The 18,842-nt window shown below is 55.3% G+C and overlaps 1 protein-coding gene across 5 annotated transcripts in view; it reads left to right on the forward strand.

The window, feature by feature from the left end:
* The first annotated feature begins 582 nt into the window (after positions 1-582).
* Positions 583-18,842, forward strand: part of GPR161 (G protein-coupled receptor 161) — a 44,115-nt gene continuing 25,855 nt past the window's right edge. The window contains exons 1-2 of one of the 5 annotated variants that reach the window (XM_013049308.2): positions 583-991; positions 4,297-4,416. The gene's annotated coding sequence lies outside the window, so the exon portion shown is untranslated. Of the gene's footprint in view, positions 992-1,744; positions 1,855-1,927; positions 2,020-3,773; positions 4,417-18,842 lie in introns of those variants that run through there. The other 4 variants (XM_045087781.1, XM_045087782.1, XM_045087783.1 and 1 more) reach the window with 4 other exon arrangements.

An 18,842-nucleotide genomic window follows, 5' to 3' on the forward strand; every position in this document is an offset into this window, starting at 1 on the left:
GTTTGATAACCAGATACCCCTGAAGACATACTTTATCTATTCTTATTTTTTCATTTCATTTACTTAACAAATTGGGCCTGTTTTCACAGTGGTAAGTAACACAGATAGGTCCCCGCTCCCAAAGAGTTGCATCTATCCATGGTGGGATACTGTAAGCAGACAAATGGAAAAAAATTAGATAAATTCTCCATTGATATAAATTTTATACAGAAAAGGGATAGGGAGCTCTGAGAGAGAGCAGAGACTAGAGACCCTCTTGTAGGCTTGTCAGGGGAGACTTCTCTGAGGCGGGCATGCTGCAGTTGAGATGCGATTGAGGAGTGTGGGAACGGAATTTTACGCCGGATGGACAGCATGCCTCACCATTTTGCTCTGCCTCGTTTTACGTGGACGATCAGACTGGGAAAATGCTTTATTTTATTTAATTTATTTTTTTTAAGATTTTATTTATTTATTTGACAGAGATCATAAGCAAGCAGAGAGGCAGGAAGAGAGGGGGAAGCAGGCTCCCTGCTGAGCAGCGGGGCTGATCCCAAGACCCTGAGATCATGACCTGAGCTGACGGCAGTGGCTTAACCCACTGAGCCACCCAGGTGCCCCAAGATGCTTTATTTTAAAGATGTCTTACCATATGCAGATTCTTCAACCAGCATTTTGGATTCCCTAGGACAATGCCTCTCATTATCTTAGTTCAGAAGTCTTTGGGGACCCCAGAAGGGAATGACTGATGAAAGGCACTTGGAAAAGGAGAGTTACTATGTATCTCTCTTCTTTTTGTGAAAAAAATTCTCACACAAAATGCATGCTGCGATTTTCACACAACTGTCCCCTCTAGAGTGATAGTGAAATAACTGATGATCATTTTTTTTCTTTTCTCTGCATCCGAGTGACTACTGCTCACAGCTCAATATTAGCTCCAGAAGGGGAAAAAATGTTGAGAGCAATTGAAAAGATGCATTCGTTGGAGCAGTTCCTATTTTTGAACGCACAGGTAAGTTCTGAGCTTAGGAGCATAGGAAGAAAACCCTTTGTGATAAATAATATACCTGATAACGAGCAGCAGCAGGAGAAAAAGGGTTCCAGTTGGAGCTCAAGATGAAAGGGTTCCAGTTGGAGCAGGTGCGCGAAGGGCGTCTCTGCGTCCTGCGTGGACAGGGAGGCGACAGATCCGTCACTGTTCTCTTGTTCTCTCCTGGACGGTCCACCGCGTGTCCTGGACTTTCCTGAGGACTTAGCGCTCCGCTCTCCGCTCTAGGCCCCGGCGATTGACTCACACGACCTCACCTCATCTTTTTAAACCCAACAGGCAGGTCTGAGTATATGAATTTTATACAGGAAGGGGCTGGGATTCGGAAACGCTGAATAACTCCCCCAGGGTCAGGAAGACTAGCCAGTGCCCGAGTCAGCGCGCATCAGAACAAAACAAAACACAAAACCCAGGGATTTCAGAATAAAAGTCTAAGATAATCTGGAGAACAAAGTGCTTTAAACTCCTCCAGCTTCGGGCTTTCCAGGGACCTCGACTCGCAGCGGCTCCAGCTTCTGTCTCCAGCGAACAGAGCGTCCGCCCCACGGGAGTATTAAGGCCCCATTAGCTTGTCCCCCATCACCCCGTGTGTCCCCGGAGACCCGCCGGGCGCCGCGAGTCGCGGCTCTAACCGGTGCTTCCAGGCCGGGCCACAGGCGGGGACGCGCCCGGCCGGAGCCCCGGGAAAGAGCGAGTCCGGACGCTCGTCCACGCAGCCGGATCGCGGAGGCGTTCGCGGGAGTCCGGGAGCGGCGGCCCCGCTCTCCGCCCGCAGCTCGCGGTTTGCCGGGACTTTCCCAACCGGCACTGGGGCCGCGGGGCAGCCGGTGCGGAGCGTGGGGAGGGGGAAGGGGAGCGGGGGGAAGGGGAGGGGGGAGGGGAGCGGGGACGGAGCCCCCGGTCCTGCGGACGGGCCGAGCGGGTCTGCGCGGGGGTCGCGGCTCCGGGCCCCGGTTCCGAGCACCGCGTCTGCGCTCCCGCTCCCGCGGGCGGTGGGTTCGGGGCTCGACGTCGCGGGGATGAATAAAGGCGCGGCCGGGGGAGCCCGACGTGGGCGCGCGGCTGACAGGCAGGGGGCGGCCCCGGCCGCGCGACGGGGTCGGTGAGGCCGGAGGAGGCGGCGAGCGGGGGGGAGGCGGGGAGGGCGAGACAAAGAGCGGCCGGCGGAGCCCGGGGCGGGGGGGGCGGGGGGAGGCGCGCGGGGCGGGGCGGGGCGCGGCGCGGGGGGCTCCGGGGAGCGGGGAGGGGAGGGGCGGGGAGGGGCGGCGCGGCCGGGCAGGGGCGGGAGCGCCGCGAAGTTCCCGGGCCTGCGCCCGCCGGGGTCCGCGTGCCGGCGGCGGGAGGGGCGGCGCGGGGCGGCGCGGGGCGGCCTGAAACCCGAAACCCGCGGCCGGCGGGCGCGGCGGGGGTGCGGAAGCGGCGGCGGCGGCCGAGGCGGGAGGCGGCCGGGCGGGCCCCGAGCGGCGGCGGCGGCGCGGTGAGCGGGGCGGGGGCCGCGGGGCGGGGGCGGCGGGCGGGCCGGGCCGGAGCGGGGCAGAGTTCCGGGCAGGGCGGGCGCGCGGGGAGGGTCTCGGCGCCACCCCCCCCCCACCCCGCGCTCCTCCGGCTCCGCGCCCCGCGGCGGGTACGGGCTGTGCCCCCTCCCCGCTCCGCACGCCGCGGGGCAGCCGGAGCCCTTTGTGGGAGCATCTTGGGGGCGCGTCCCTGCCCCGCGGCCGCGGCTTCCGACAGGCCCCCTCCCCCCGGCCGGACTCTCCAGCGCCGCCCGCAGCCCCTTCTCAGACCCCGGCGGGGAGCACCTCGGTGCGTGCGCGGGGCCCGGTGCGGGGCGTCCCGCTCCTTCAAGGCGGGGCTCACGCTGCGCTCGGGGCGGCCGGGGGCTGGGGGCGTGGGTGCGAGGCGGCCTCGGCCCCCGGCTGGAATCCGTGCGGACCGGGTGAGCCTCGTCGTCCCGGCCGGGCCCGGTCCCGACCCCCCAGCCTGGGTGAGAGGCGCGCCCTGAAGTCGCGGGGCCGACCCTGCGCGCGGGAGGAGGTGCGGTGAGCTCTGGGGGCCTCGTCCAGCCTCCAGGCCAGACCGGAGCCCGCGGCACGTTTTGACGAAGGCCCGTGAGCGGACACCGCGGGTTGGGGAACCGGGACGCTCTGGGGCGCTCCCGAGGGCTCTGCTTTCCCGCAGCCGCGCGCCACGCGTCGGCACCGCTTTGGTGCGTGTCCGCGGCCGTCGGTCCGCCCCGGTCCCTTTCCGCCGCGGCTGCGAAGCGCTTCTTTGGAGAGCAGGTCGTGGGGTCGTCCTCGCTGTGGAGTGGGAGGTGGTGTGGCTTCGGAGGGGAGGACCTTCGTGCCTTGATGTGTCCAAGGTGGATAATGGCAACCGGGCAAGGCCACCGGAGTGAGCTGGGGGCTGCGGAGGACGGGCGTCTCCGCGCCCCTCCCCAGCTGGGCCGCCTGCTCCGTCCCTGGGACCCGGCCCGGGAAATGAGGGGGGACATCTCCTGCGGGGGGGTCAGGGGCTCTCCCTTCCGACCCAGCGTACTGCGACCTGGGGCCCGGCGAGGAGTCGCATTTCCCAGGCTCTCCGAGCAGAAAGGGGGGCGGACCTCAGATCACACAGGGGCTCTTCGTCCCGCTTTCTTTCTTTTCTTTTTTAAAAGATTTTATTTATTTATTTGAGAGAGAGAAAGTATGAGAAGGGGGAGGGTCAGAGGGAGAAGCAGGCTTCCTGACAAGCAGGGAGCCCGATTCGGGACTCGATCCCGGGACTCCAGGATCGTGACCTGAGCCCAAGGCAGTCGCCCCACCAACTGAGCCACCCAGGTGCCCCTCATCCCGCTTTCTTTAACTGGGATTTGTTTCTGTCACTTCTTCCAAAGCGTCCCTCTTTTCTAGTTCCAGTCCCCACGGGTCTTGTTTTGTACCTGTAAGATGTTCATAAGCACTTTTCATGCACACGTTCAGAAACTTCCTTCCCTTCGCCTGTGAAGGGCGGTTACCCTGTTCCAGAGGTGCGGAAACAGACTCAGGAGAGGTCAGGGCTGGGCCCAGGAGCCAGGCTTGAACTCAGGACTCTGCACTTGGCAAAGCTTTTCACACACGCGGGTCCTCAAACACAGGGCTTCTCCCTGCCCCAAAGCTCTACCACCGGGGCAGGAAGATTAGGGACCCGTCAAAAAGAGGCATTTTTGATTGGCATTTTTGATTGGCATTTTAGACACTAAATCCAAGACCTCAGGAGCTCACGCCATCTCCTACCATCTCTTTGCGTTGCAGCCCTGCGTGCTGGGAGTGTCCGACGGCGGAGAACGGCATGCGCAGAGGGCTGAGCTCTTTGGGTTCCGTGGAAGGCGGCATGGGCTGACCTGGAACTGACCTGCATGACCAGCAAAGGAGGTGCGGTGCTGTGGGGGAGCTGTGCTGCTGCCTGGGACAGTCAGGAAGCCTTCCGGTGGGAGGAGGGCTGGTGTAGGGGAGGGGCGTTTGCAGAGGTGGGGGGTGAGCATGCTTCCCTGTAAGGAGACTAGGGTAGGTGCCATGGAGCTCCAGCACCATGTTGCTTGGCCTGAATTTTGGGGGAAAGCTATACATTTTATGGGGGGGAAATCCCATGTTTTTAAAGTTGGCAACTAATACAGAACAGTTTTCAGAATGAGCAGAGCAACCGAATTATGTGTGGAGGCCGGTTGTTGCCCGCAGACTGCCAGCTTGCTGCCTCTGGGCTAGACCTTGGGAAGCACTTGTCCTTCTGAGATGCACTAAAGCGTGACTGGACAGGGGGAGTGGCGTCTTCTAGCTGTTTTTCTTTGAGAACAAAAAGCATCAACAAAACGGGAGATTGCTGTGGGTGCTGCCTGGAGCCGGGAGGAAGAGCTGACTTTACTGCTCAGGCCTTCATTCCGCAGCAGGTGCATCGCATCTGACTCTAGCCTTCCACCCGGGAAAGGCCTGCCGCCGGGTGGTACGCGCTCCCTTGGCCAGTTACAGGCCCGGCAGGCCTTCAGGGCAGATCTGTTCAGGAAGGCTGGGAGCCTAAAGGGGGGCGTTTTCTGTGTGAGCTGGGGTGAGACGGGGACACAGCAGACTGGGGTCTGGGTTTGGTTTTTATTCCAGGAGCAGGTGAGGGAGCACTGGGTCGGGAGCACCGTCTGAGGTCAGGCGGCCTGCACCCACCCCCGCCACTCGCAAAATGTGACCTTGGATGAATAATGGAAAGCATGCCTGGAAGGCAGTAACTTTTTAAGAAAACACGAATTATTGTAAAAGTTTTTTTTGTAATAGAGAAAGATGTGGGAAAATAAAATTCTCTCCACTTCTTCCTTCCCTCCCCTCACCCGAGAGGGAACCCCTGTGCGTGTAATATCTTCTAGGCCTTCTGCAGTGCCTAAGTGTAGGCCAGCCTAGTCTGGACGTACAGGTGAATGCGGAATACGTGGGTTCTTGGTACGATACTGCACAACGCGGTAAAAATATTATCTGCATTGCCAGCTTTAGGACCAGCCTTATACTGCAAATGCTTTTAAAAATACATATGTGGGGATCATATATTACTGTGTGCTCTGTGACTTACTTTTTTAACTTAACAATGGGACCTGGGGGGTGCCTGCCTGGCTCAGTTAGTTGAGTGTCTGCCCTCGGCTCGGGTCTTGATCCCAGGGTCCTGGGATCGAGTCCTGCATCGGGCTCCCTGCTCAGTAGGGAGCCTGCTTCTCCCTCGCCCACTGTTGTCATTCTCTCAAGTAAATAAATTTAAAAAAAAACAACAACAAAGAAAACAGAAAAAAACAATGGGACTTGGATGTCTTCCGGTATTAAAAACATAGGGGCGCCTGACTGGCTCAGTTGGTGGAGCGTGTGACTCTTGATTTTGGGATCATGAGTTCAAGCCCCATGTTAGGGTTAGAGATTACTTACAAACAAACAAACAAACACAGAGAGGCGCCTGGGTAGCATTTCGGGCTCAGGTCCCAGCCTCAGGTCCTGGGACGGAGCCCCTTGTCAGGCTCCCTGCTCAGCAGGAAGTCAGCCTCTCTTCTCCCTCTGCCGACCCTCCCCATTGCTCCTTCTCTTTTTCTCTCTCAAATAAATAAGTGAAATCCTTAAAAGAAAAAAAGAACTTAGATATGCTTCATTCTTTTTAATGGCTACATAGTATTTCATGGTGGAGATTCACCATGATTCATTTGCACAATCCCCTGTTTACAGGCGCCTCGACTGATTCCAGCTTCCTCCCTTGTAATAACACTGTAGTCAAACACGTCCCTGTGCACGTGGGGGCATTTCTGCATAAAACGTGCTCCTACCAGTAAAGCTGGTGAGCCAAAGGGTATGTCATTTAAAATGTTTATTTAAGCATAATTCCCTTTGTTTATTGGGATCTGGAGATTGTGCAGAAGAAGATTTAATTTATTGACTTAGTTGGTTTACTTGATTGGGGATTGGTATATATGGTATATGTGATATATATATATATATATATATATATATATATATATGCATATACGAAGCACAACATTCACAGGCTGTGAAAGTCAACAGCTCCCTCCTACCTCAGCCCTCCATTTCCTTTTTTGGAGGAATTCTTTACTAATTTTTCCAGTTTTTGTGTATTCATCTAGAGAAAGCCTGTGCATCTGTAGGTAAATGTGTTTTCTGGTTTTTTTCTCTCTAAATATGGTAGCATACCATTCTGCTACCCTAGTCTGCTTACAGAGTTTTAAAAAATGAACGTACGTCTTAGAGACCATTCCCTATCAGAGTTCTGTGCATTTTAGGGTCTCTCAAGTTAATGCTTAAAAAAAAAAGTTTAATTTAATTTACACTCTTTCAAATTGCCCCATGAAATCCTTTTCTGTCAAATTGTTTGTGATATCATCAGTTCTTGAGGCTCTTTTTAAATTCTGGACTTTAATTCTTTTCTTATTAATAAGTCAAGTATCTTGCCTTTTTGTTTTCTTCCCCAGCTTTGCTCACTGTGATGTGCAGAAGTGATGACTTTTTACGAGGCTGAATCTGTGTCACTTTTCTGTGGACCTCAAGTTTTCTGTCCTGCTTAGGAAGCCCTCTCCTGTCTCAGGATTAACTTATATTTCTTACATTTTCTCTTTTCTCTCCATTCTTTCTTTGCTTTTTTTTTTTTTTTTTCACTTAAAGATATTTTACATTATTGGGGCACCTGGGTGGCTCAGTGGGTTAAGCATCTGCCTTCAGCTCAGGTCATGATCCCAGGGTCCTGGGATAGAGCCCCACATCGGGCTCCCTGCTCAGCAGAGAACCTGCTACCCCCTCTCCCTCTGCCTGCCGCTCTGCCTACTTGTGGTCTCTCTCCGTCTGTCAGATAAATAAATAAAATCTTTAAAAAATTTTTTACTTTACTGTTTCTTTCCTTCTGTCTTCTTTCAGGTTCCCTCCTCTCAGACAAGGGGGAAGTCAGGGTTTGAATTTATCCATTAGTCTCATTAGCCAATGTGGGATCTCTATTTTCCTTCATTTTTAGAGGGATTTCTTTCTTTCTTTCTTTTTTTAAGATTTTATTTATTTATTTGACAGACAGAGATCACAAGTAGACAGAGGCAGGCAGAGACAGAGGGAAGCAGGCTCCCTGCTGAGCAGAGAGCCCGATGTGGGACTTGATCCCAGGACCCTGGGACCATGACCTGAGCTGAAGGCAGAGGCTTTAACCCACTGAGCCACCCAGGCGCCTCGAGAATCGGCATTCTTGGTGGACACATTGCTGTGCCAGGTTGTGGAGCTGGAGCACAGCCCTCAGTGTCTGGAGAGCCCCCGGGGAGGGGTTATAAGTGAGCACACGGTGGGGGTGGCTGGGCCTGGCAGGGTGTGACCAGGCTGGTTAGGAGTCCACTAGTCCAGCAGCTCTGGGGAGAGCTGGGGGAGACCAAAGGGAGAAGATGAGGTAAGAGTAGCCATCGAGAGAAAGACAGGGAGGCTCCCAGCTAGGGTCATGGCAGTGGCCGGTGACCGTGAAGTTCTTACGGGTGCACTCGATGTCTGTGATAAGGAACGGAACCAACGAACAGTGACTGCTTTTCACCTACAGCATCTCATTGAAACAAGCAAGTCCACTTGACAACCCAAGGCTCAGATATGTTCATTCATCTCCCCAAGGTCACACACTCCGGAAGAAGGCAGTCGGGGGCCTTGGCCCCATCAGGATTACCTGGCAGGAGGGCTCTCTGGTGTCCCGGGTTTCTGCCTGGAGGGATTAGGGCGGGTGGTGGTGTTTTTCGAGGGTGCTGAGAACCATGAAGGCCAGCGCATTGAGACGGGAGCAGAGTTGCTGGTGACTGTGTTCTGGCTGAGTGGCCTGGGTGTGACAGATGGGTGGAAACGGCTCCTGGGGGGCGGGTGTGACTCTGGAGCTCCGAGGGCTTGTCCGGGACCCCGGGCGAGAGTTGGGAGTCACCGCTGTGCGGGTGGGTCCGGACAGAGCACGCAGACGGGCTCGAGGTATCAGGTGGGACCCCCTTTTACAAGGGCTAGAAAATCTGGTTCCCTTTGGCTGAAGCAGAAAGGAACATGGCCGGCTCACATCCCTAGAGAGCTCAGGAGTGGGTCTGGCTTTGGGCATGGGGTCCAGGCTCAAGCAATTTTGTCCGACTCGTTTTCTTACTTGCTCTTGTCTCGGGCTCTCCCCTCCAGCTGACTGGGGCGGGCACTGCAAGTTCCAATTCTGGGGGGCGGGGCAGCGGTCTCTGCCCCCAGCTAACCCTGCAACAGGCCCTCACGTCTCATAAACGGAGTGGGTCAGAGGGAGTTGCCATGGGCCGGGCGGCGAGGCCGGAATCTCCTGTCCTATCCGTGGAGGTGCATGGACTCCAGGTCTGAAAAGGGTGACTCCAGAGGAAACCTGGGGACGGCTGCCAGAGCAAAGGGGTGTAGAGGAGCGCGACCGTTAGTTCCCTCTGCAGATGGGACAGGAAGTTGCATGGCAGGGCCCTTGGGAAGCAGCAGCACTGACAGCAGGAGAGCAAGCAGTGACGGAGAGCGAGCGGAGCGGCAGCAGGGAGCTGAGGGGAGACGGGGTTTCAGAAGAGCAGGAGTCGGTCCAGGGCGCCAGGTGCCGCGGGAGCGCAAGGAAGGGTGCGCTGGATTCCGTGCGGAGGCCGTCCTCGCGTTGATCTCGCACTTGACCTGACTGCCTTCTAGAGGCTTACCTTCCAAGGCAGTCAGGACGTTTGGGCTCTACCAGGAGTTACGTGCGTGTGGCTGAGTAGCTCGCTCAGCTCTCTGGGCTTCGGTTTCATCGTGTGTGAGAGAACACGGCTGGACTGAGTGGCTCCTGTGGCCTCAAGTGCCCTGCAGTGTTGGAGATTAATGAATCTGATCACTTCACACCACCTCCTTAGCACAACCCTGGTCCAAGCCTTCACCTGTCACTGGGCTAGAGCAGCCACCTGGTGTTCCTGCATCTGTGCTCCCATTCTGTCCGTGCTTGACCCAGCAGCAGAGTGACCCTTTGAAAACCTGTCAGCTGCATTGCTCCAGGGACCTCTGTCAGATGTGAACTCTTATCCATAGCCGTCACCATAATCCTGGTGGCCTCTGTTGTGTTGTCTGCCTTGGACTCTAGGTGGTCAGCTGTTCTCCCTTCTTCCACGTTTCCCTAGTGTACTCACCATTCTGCCGCAGGGCCTTTGCACAGGCTCTTCCTGTGGCCTGAAATTCCTTTGCGTCTTTTTCTGCTCTAATCACATGTCACCTGGGTGAGACCTGCCTGCCCACTCCCACCACCGGCCCCTTCCTCCTCTTTCACTGGACTGCATCTTTCTTCGTGTCTCAGATACGGTCATCAGGAAGAAACAGGATTCAGAAGTGATACTACTTTAAAACATGGAAAGATAATATTCTCAATTTAGCAATATGAGTTTAATGCATTCACTGGGCTCCAGGAGGATAACAAACCAAATAATTTGGGGTAGAAACCAATGAACGAGGTAGCGTTGTTCGTCTCGTGATGGAAGCGATCGTCGTCCTGCTCCTGGCATAGTCGCCGTCTCTCCTGTTTCCCTGGAGCGCGCGTTTTACGGAGGGACTCGTCCCACTTCCCTTCGGCCCGTTGGGGAAGTCTATGCGGTGAAGACGAAAACGAACTACAGCGCTCCCACGGAACAGGATTTCTCGGCCTCTGTGCTGCTGACGTGCGGGGCCGGACGGCTGGTGCGGGGCTGCCCTGTGCGTCGTGGGTTAGGGACAGTACTGTCCTCTGAGACGTGACAACCAAAAATGTCGCGGGCATTTCCAGAGAATCCTCCTGGTGGGGACGGGTGCGGGCAGGGGTGGGCGTGGGGGCAGAAGCTCCTCTGAGAACCACTGATGTAGAATACTGGGGTCGTGAGTGGGTTCGATGTGATCTAGAGTCTTCTGCATGGACATTAGCGGACCTTCCCCCGCCGTCCTGATACTGTTTCCCGTAAAACAGATGAGCCTGGCCCCCCCAGGGCAGGGCTGGTGCGCAGAAACACCAGCAGCCGCCTGGCCTGGAGCGGAGCGCGTCCCCTGGGAGCCCGCCACCCGACCGGCCCCGACCGCGCGGGGTGCCCCCTCGCTGGGCACGGAAGCGGCAAACTTCTGGGCCGGAGCCCTTTTCCGGAGTAGCTGAGCAGTGAGGTTCACGTCCTGGAGCCCTGGGCCCCTCTCGGAGTCCCAGACGCGTCCGTCGGCCGGCCAGCCTCTCTTCGGTGCCAGCCGCTGCACTCAGCGAGTGAAACCTCGGACTGCACTCCAGTTTGAAGGGGAAACCAAGAGGGAGTTTCCGTTTCGTGTCTTCAGTAGCGTAAACATCTGTTGAGTTCCCCCTCTGCAGACCTCGCGACTACCTGCTTTCACTCGTGTCCTTGTGCGTTCCTCGCTTCCTGTCAGGATGGCACCTGCTCGACGCTGGCCGCCGGCCGCCCGCGCTCAGAGCCCGCACAGCCTCACCGACGGGTCCCCTGCGCCTCAGCGTCCCGTCCCTGTGCCTTGCTTTGTAACCGCAGGTCTGTGCCTCTGCAGCCCTCACCCGTCCCCCCACCGCCCCCCGCCCGACGGCCAGCGTCTCGGAGTCTGTTTAGTTTCTGGGATTCCGTATGTGGGTGGGATTCGGGGTCGTCTTTCTCGGACTGACACGCAGCACGATGCCCGCGGGGTCGTCCGGTTCTCTCGGGTGGCGCGGTTTTGTGGTCCCGCGGGGCCGAGGACTACCCGTGGTGCACACACACCGCGTCTTCCTTCCACTCGTCTGCGGATGGACACTCGGCTTGTTTCCACATCTTGTCGATTGTAAGAGACGCCGCAGCGAGCATAGGGGTGTGGTTTTCTCTTTGAGCTGGTGTTTCCGTTGTCTTCACTTGCAGACCCGGAGAGGACTCGCCGGGCCACGCAGGACCCGACACCGAGACCTGAGCCAAAGGCAGGCGCTTAAGCGACCGAGCCACCCTGGCGCCCCGTCGTTGTTCTTTTGATACTCGCCGATGGCACAGGTGCGAGATGCTCCCTCACCGCGGTTTTGAGTCGCATTTCTTGGAAGCTAAGTGACGAGCACATTCTCATGTGCCTTTTGGCCGACTGTGTCACTTTCAGAAAAACGTCTTTTCAAGTCCTGTGCCCATTCTTTAATCAGGTTGTTTGTTTTTTTGATATGAAGGTGTTTTCATATATTTTGGATATTAAGCCCTTAATGACTCGCAAATACCTTTTCTCACCCAGTGGGTTGCCTTTGTGTTTTGCTGACGGCCTCCCTTGCTGTGCAGAAGCTTTTCTGATGTTTTCCCACGTGCTGAACCTGCGTTGTTCTTCTCGAGGCACCTGGCTTAAGCGACGCTGCTTCGACCAGTGTGGAAGAGCTGGGCCCCGTGTTTTCTTCTAGGAGTTTTATGGTTTCAGTTTTCACACTTTCATTCTTTATCCATTTCGAGGTAGTGTTGGTGCGTAGTGTCAGAAAGTGGTCTGGTTTATTCTTCCGCCGGCTGCTGTCCGGCCGTCCAGCACCATTTATTGAAGACTCTGCCTTTTCTCTGCTGTGTCTTCTTCTTTCCTTTGTGTGGATTAATTGACCATTTACGTGAGGGTTTATTTCTGGGCTCTCGGTTCTTTTTTTTTAAGGGAGCAAGAGTTGGGGGAGGACCGAGGGAGAGGGAGGAAGAGAATCTTAAGCAGGCTCCATGCTGAGCCTGGAGCCCGACGTGGGGCTCAATCGCACAGCCCTGAGGTCAGGACCTGAGCTGAAACCAAGAGTTGGACACTTATCTGACTGAAGCGTCCAGGCGCCCCTGGGCTCTCTCTTCTGCTCCACTGATCTGTGTGGTCTGTTTTCATACCACTGCGATACTGTTTGGATTATCGTACTTTGTGGTACAGTTTGAAATCAGGGAGGGTGGCGTCTTCAGCTTTCTTGTTTCTCAAGACTTCTTTGGCTGTGTGGGGCCTTTTGTGGTCCCATACCAATTTTAGGATTCTTTGCTCCACTTCTGAGAAAAATGAAGAAAAGATTTTGATAGTATTTTGATGGGGATTGCATTGAGACTGTAGCTCGCTTTGGGTGGTATGGACATTTTAACAGTATTAATTCTCCTAGTCCGTGAGCATGGTACACCGTACATTTATTAGTGCCATCGGAGGGTGTTTCTTTCATCAGTGTTTTATAGTTTTCAGAGGTCTTGTACCTCCTTGGTTTATTCCTAGGTATCTTGTTATTTTTGATGCAATTATAAATAGGATTATTTTCTTAATCTCTCTCTTTTTCTTAAAGAGAGTGTGCAGTTGGGTTGGGGAGAAGGGACAGAGGAAGAGGGAGAGAGAGTCCCAAGCAGACTACAGACCCAGTGTGGAGCCCGGTGTGGGGCTCAATCTCACGACCCTGAGACCATGACCGGAGCCGAGATCAAGAGTTGGACACCTAACCGATTGAGCCACCCAGGCGCCCCTTGATCTTCCTTTCTGACAGCTCAGTATTAGTGTAGAGAAATGCAGCTGGTTTCTGTATGTGGATTTAGTGTCCTGGGACTTTACTGAGTTCATTCATTAGTTCTTTTTTTAAAGATTTGGTTTTTTTTTAACTTGACAGAGAGGGAGAGGGAGAGCTTGAGCATGAGCAGGACAGAGGAGCGGAGGGAGAAGCAGGCTCCCCACTAACAGGGAGCCCGATGCGGGGCTCGATCCAAGGACCATGGGATCATGACCTGAGCTGAAGGCAGACACTCAGCTGACTGAGCCCCCCAGGCGCCCCAGTCTTACTTTTTCCTTTGCAGTTTGGCTGCCTTTTATTTCTTCTTATCACCCAGCTGCTCTGGCAAGGTCATGTATTCTTCTCGACAATCACATAAAGTAGGTTAATTTCACGCCCTTTCTTCGGGGAGCGTTTGAAGCTCAGAGGGTTAGGAGCTCAGGCTGATCAGTGAAACTCCTATATGAATGAATGAATGACAGAATGAAAGCTTCTATGCAGCTCACACCGAGGTTCAGTCGAGTCCAGAAACTGTTTTATATGGAGTATCAGACTGACGTCGATATTAGAGGGTAGGGGGCTGTGAAATGTTTTCTCCCACGTGCAAAGTGCTCTTGGGAATTCAAAGGGGAAACTGAGGAAGAATCCAGAAGTTTTCTGGAGGCGTAAGTGTCCTCACCTAAAGTAAAACCTTGTGCTAGGACATGCTTATCTGACAGAATAAAATGTAAAGGGAAAACTGTAGATAGTAAGAGCTAGTAAGGGTCACTGTGTGGGTGGAATGTTCCAGAAAGTTTTCTTTAGAATTTTGCTGTTCAGGTGGACCTTGAGTGTGTTGTCATTGACGTAAGTGGCAACAAGCAGGTCAGGGGCCCGGGATGGCTTTGGGAGTGATTTCCGGGCTTTCCCCAGGCTTCTTGGATCTGCCTCGCCTTTTAATATGACTTCAGCTGGAGAAAATGCTTCATTACAAAAAGCTGCTTCGAATCAATAACCATGTGAAAAATGAATTTTAATTTTACTGAGCACAACAGTGTCTAGAGACACTGGAAGAACCGTAGTTCCTGGGTGCACAAGCTGCTGGTTCCTTGGTCGGCAGTGAGCGGCCGCCTGCCTGCAGCTGGGAACAGGAGGCTCGGAGGGTGTGTGACAGGTGGTTCCGAGAGGAGACAGAGATAAGAGGGGGTCGGTATGGCCGAGGACTGGTGCCACCTGCCCTGTCACTCGGCCTCGCGGACACTGTCCGCAGATGTCCTGTAGCCTCTCCCAGGAGCTCACTGGCCCTTCGGGAAACTGCCACTCCAGACCTCCGTACAGGTTCATCTGTGCTTCCGACTCCGGCTTCCTTCTGTGGCAGAAAACCCAGTGGGGCGCCATGATTTTGCTCTTCGATTCAGCAGTTACCCTCTTACTACCTAAAAATACGGAAATTAGATGCTGAGCTCAGAGCTGTTGCAGGGCTCCCGTTTTTCTGGAATGTGCCATAGCTCCTATGTCACTAACATAGCAGAGGGTTGAGAGGTTAGAAAAGCAGCTGTCCCCCAGGGCACGGGGGACATGTCCTTTGTAGGACTTGGAGATCTCCGCCTGACGCGTGGCCTGGCTTCAGGCAGGCCTTCAACGAGCTGCACGAGGAGAACTCGAGATAGACCTACTCTGGAGGCCGAAAGTTAGGAGAAGTGGCAGAGAAGGTGTAAGGACATGCCGTCCCCTCACCGGCCGGGGGGGTCCGCGTTCGTGGCCTGCGCTGGACGTCGGCGTGGGCAACGGGCCGAGCGCCGCCGCCTAACCTGAGCTTTCGGGAGAAAGCCGGGGCCCTGGAATTCGTCCCGAAGACCTTTCCCAAGTTAGAATTCCATTCATTTACTTAATGACCTTGAGTCAACGTGAAAACTATTATGTTTTGTAGAGTTTGTTTTAAAATATAGAGAAATGTATGATAGATTTTCATAAGCTTGGTTAAGGGCTTAAAGTAAAGAGTTCTGATATGCCAAGGTGGGGCAACCCTACCACGTCCTGAAACTCAACTCTGCAGAACGAGGCATTTCCAAGGGTTAGCTCAGGTTTTCGCGCGTTTTTGGAAAAGAAGGCGTTCCTGGAGGCCTCTCTTCCTGACAGTTGGGGTCTTCGATTCTGGTTGTCCTGGGGAAGCGTGGGCGAATTCGGCTCACTGTGCCACCGCGGGGCCGGGGCTGGGTGGATGGTAGGAGGTGGAGGGTGAACGAAGACCCCCCCGCGCCCGCTCTCGCCGGCAGTGGGGTGACCGCGCAGCACGGTTCGCCTTCCGCTGTGTCTCTTCCTGCCTTGACCCGGCGTATCAAGGTGGCGTTGCTCTACGTGGCACGGAAGGGAAACCGTCCGGCAAGGACTTCTCCAAGAAGGGGTGACTAGCGTGGCTGGGCACAGCGGCCTTGCAGTCCGACCTGTGGTTTGGGCCTTAAACTCCCTGCGTGGGACTTCCGGCTACCTGTTGAAAGGTTGGAGGCTTGGCTTTGAGTTCCAGCCAGGAGAGCGGTGAGAGGAAAAAGGGCAGAAGCCATAGTCGAGTCTGCCCCCTTTTATCAGGAAATGGAGAGCCTTTGCCACGTGTGGACTCCCATGGACTGGGGCTGGGTTGACGGCCACCCAAGCCCTGTGCAGCACGACTGCTTTTGGCGTATCTAGTGCCCATGTCCGGTGAGAGTTGTGTTGGGGGGGGATGATGACTGGGTGGTGAATAGCGTCTGCTTCGTCTGCAGAGCGAGAGCTACCCAGTGTGCCAGGGTACGGGGGCCCTGGGTCCATTCATACAATCGATTATCTATCACACATATTGGGTACCTCTTCTTTGTCAGTCACTGTTCTAGGTGCTGGTGAAGGAATTTGCAGAACAGAATTCCTTGCACTCACGAATGTACCATCTTGCAGGAGAGAAAAGCATTAGCGAGATGAGTAAGTATGCGCATCCGCACTAAGAAAAAGTAAGGAAGGGACCGGGGAGCCACGAAGTGTTGGAAAGGACTCTGAAAGGCAGCATGGGCTGGGAAGGCCTTGCCAAAAATGCGGCTCAAGTTAAAATCTGAAGGACGTGGAAGAGCAGCCTCCAAGGATACCTGGGGTCAAGGCGTTCCCAGCACAGGAAACAGCGCGTGCAAAGGCCCTGAGGTGGATGCATGATTGATGCGTCTGCAAAATAGCAAGAAAGTCAGTGCGGCTGGAGTGGGTCTAAAAAGCAATTTTTGTTACGAGGTTGGAGCAGTAACGGAGAGCCAGATCGTGGGGAAAACTGCAGGGCTTATTCTGAGTGATATGGGACTCCTTTTGGGGTTATACATAAAGCAGTGACTTGTTCATTTGTTCTAAGCTCTGTTTGAACTGGCTCATTCTGGTTGCTGTGTTGAGAAGGGGGGCAGTGGCAGATGCGGGTAGGCTAGTAAAGAAGGAATTTTAATAGTTTAGAGAAGATACAGCATAGCCTGGACTAGAGTGATGGTAGCAGAGATAGTTACAGATGCGGAATTCCAGAAACCTGTCAAAGTTAGAGCCCACAGACTTGCTGATGAACGAGATAGGAGCTGTGGGAGAGAGAGGAGTCGGGAGTGACTGCCGAGCTTACCGTCCGAGCCACTGGAGGTTGGGGCAACCGTAAGGTGAGGTGGAGCAGACCCGGGAGGGACGGGCCTGAGCGCACGAAGTCTGGTTGGGGGCGGCTTGGCTTGCCATGCTTGTGACACCGGATGGAGATGCCGAGTGGCCGCTTGGTTGTCTAAGTCGGGAGCCCTGGGGGGCGGCCTTGGCTTCTCTCTGCCTGAGCAGGGGATCCAGCAGCAGCAGGAATTTGGAACAGCCCAGGGCTCTTCTGACCTGGTCCAACCCAGCCTTGCCTTTGGGATCGCCTGGAATCTCGGTTCCAGGCAGAATCCGCGCCTGCCCCGGGAAAGCTGGCGTGGTCTTCCGCCCACGGGAGTCCCGCGGCCCCGGCCGGGGTGTCCAGGGGCCTGGCAAAGGAGAGGTCACCGCCTCGTGTGCGGCTGGAAGTGTGTTCTTCGTAGTTCGGTCTGGCTCGACCTTCAGGATGTTGCCCCTTCCCCAGGCAGCAGTGGTCAGACCACGCTGTGTTCCCTGCCTTTCCTGAAGGGCTTTCTCCCCAGGACTTAGGACCTCCCCTGCCGAGCTGTCTTCATGGTGGGAGCGGCTGGTTTATGGACTTGCCGAGAGGCTGCGATGGCGGGTCGCCCCCTTCCGCGTCGACTGGGCCACACCAGGGGGTGCTGGCAGCTGGTGGTGTTGCTGATGGTGGCCTGGGAGGGAGGCCAAGGCCCCTCAAAACTTGTCTGCCGGTCCATGGCTCCAACTGCAGCCCGGCTTAGGACGGAGTGTCCCTTGCATTCCCCAGCACGACAGGACCCGCAGCAGAGAAGCTGAGTTTTGTGTCACCGGGTGTGCTCAGCCTGGGGGTCCGTGCTAGACGAGCAGGGGCAGGGAGGGATCATCCCGGCCAGACCCAGCCCCCACCGCTGGTGTTGGGGTGCGGGCTCACGCCTGATGCCAGAGGTGCTCTTCCCTGGCCCTGGGGGGAGCTGGCCCCTGCCTTCCCTTGCTGACTCTCCAGACCCTGTGGGCAGAGGCGTTAAAGGGAAGGAACCCTGAATCAATATGTTTTTCAGCTTTTTTCTCTATTGTATTTAACGTGGAACTGCCATTGTTAGGTGCGCAAATCTGGGTTGTGTGACCACTCCCGCCATCCATCGCAGAAGTCTCCTCCTCCCGGCAAACTAAGCCGTTAACCAGCCCCCCCACCCCCGCTCCCGGCTCCCAGCAGCTCGCGCTTCTGTCTCGCGCGTCCTGGTGGCTCTGAGCACCTCCTGTAAAGGAGTCGTCCACCATCTGTCACTCCGTGCCCACCAGTGCCACGAAGCGCCGTGTCCTCCAGGGTCCCCCGTGTCGGGGCTTCCTTGTGACAGACGTCACAGCCTCCTTGTGACGGCCGAAGGACATGCCACACCTTGCGTACCCGTCCATTGCTCGGTGGACGCTTGGGTTGCTTCCGCACGTTTGCGGGCATGAATACTGCCGCTCGGAAACGGTGCACACGTCTCTTTGAGACCTTGCTTCCGTGATGTCGGGTTTATGAGTAGAAGGGGGACGGCCGGGCCGCGTACTAACTCAGTATTTGATTTTCTGAAACCTTCCTGCTGTTTTCCACGGCGCTTCAGCAGTGCATGCCGGCCGCCGCAGCGGGAAGGCTCCAGTTTCTGCACATCCTCTCCAGCACCGGTGGTTTTCTGTCTTGCTGTTTTTGTCCCTGACAGCAGCCGTTCTAACGAGGGTTAGACAGTGTCTCCTCGTAGTTTTATCCGCTGCTCCTCGTGCTCAGTGATGTGGAGCGTCTTTTCGTGTACCTGCCGGCCGCTTCCATCTCTTTTTTGGGCACAGGGTTTTTTGTTTTATTTTGTTTTGCTTTAGGTTGTTCTTGAATTTTAGGAGTTCTTAATATATTCTAAACGGTGATCCCTAATCAGATACATGGTTTGCACACATTCTCTCTCATGCTATGAGTTGCCTTTTTCTTCTGCACAGATGGTACCTTCGGATGTACAGATTTTTAAGTCTTCATGAAGTCCAATTTGTCTGGTTTTTTTTTTTTTTTTTTTTCTGTTTTTGCCTGTGCCTTGGCGTCGGGTCTGAGAAGGCCTGGCTGGGTCCTGTGTTGTGACTCGGTCTGTTCCACGCGTTCCTCAGGCTTCGGTCTCCCCGTCCCCAACTTGTTTTTTTCTCTCTTTCCCTCTTTCCGTGAAGTCATCAGGCCAGTCGGCCCGCAGCGCGTTTCAGGCTCAGTAAAGCTTTACGCAGCCACCGCACACATGTCCCGAGTAGAGGAGGGACTGAAGCCAAGGAAGCC

This window comes from Mustela putorius, unplaced genomic scaffold (assembly GCF_011764305.1).
Source record: "Mustela putorius furo isolate JIRA1106 unplaced genomic scaffold, ASM1176430v1.1 tig00001451_pilon_pilon_pilon, whole genome shotgun sequence".
NCBI classification, from domain to species: Eukaryota; Metazoa; Chordata; class Mammalia; order Carnivora; family Mustelidae; genus Mustela; species Mustela putorius.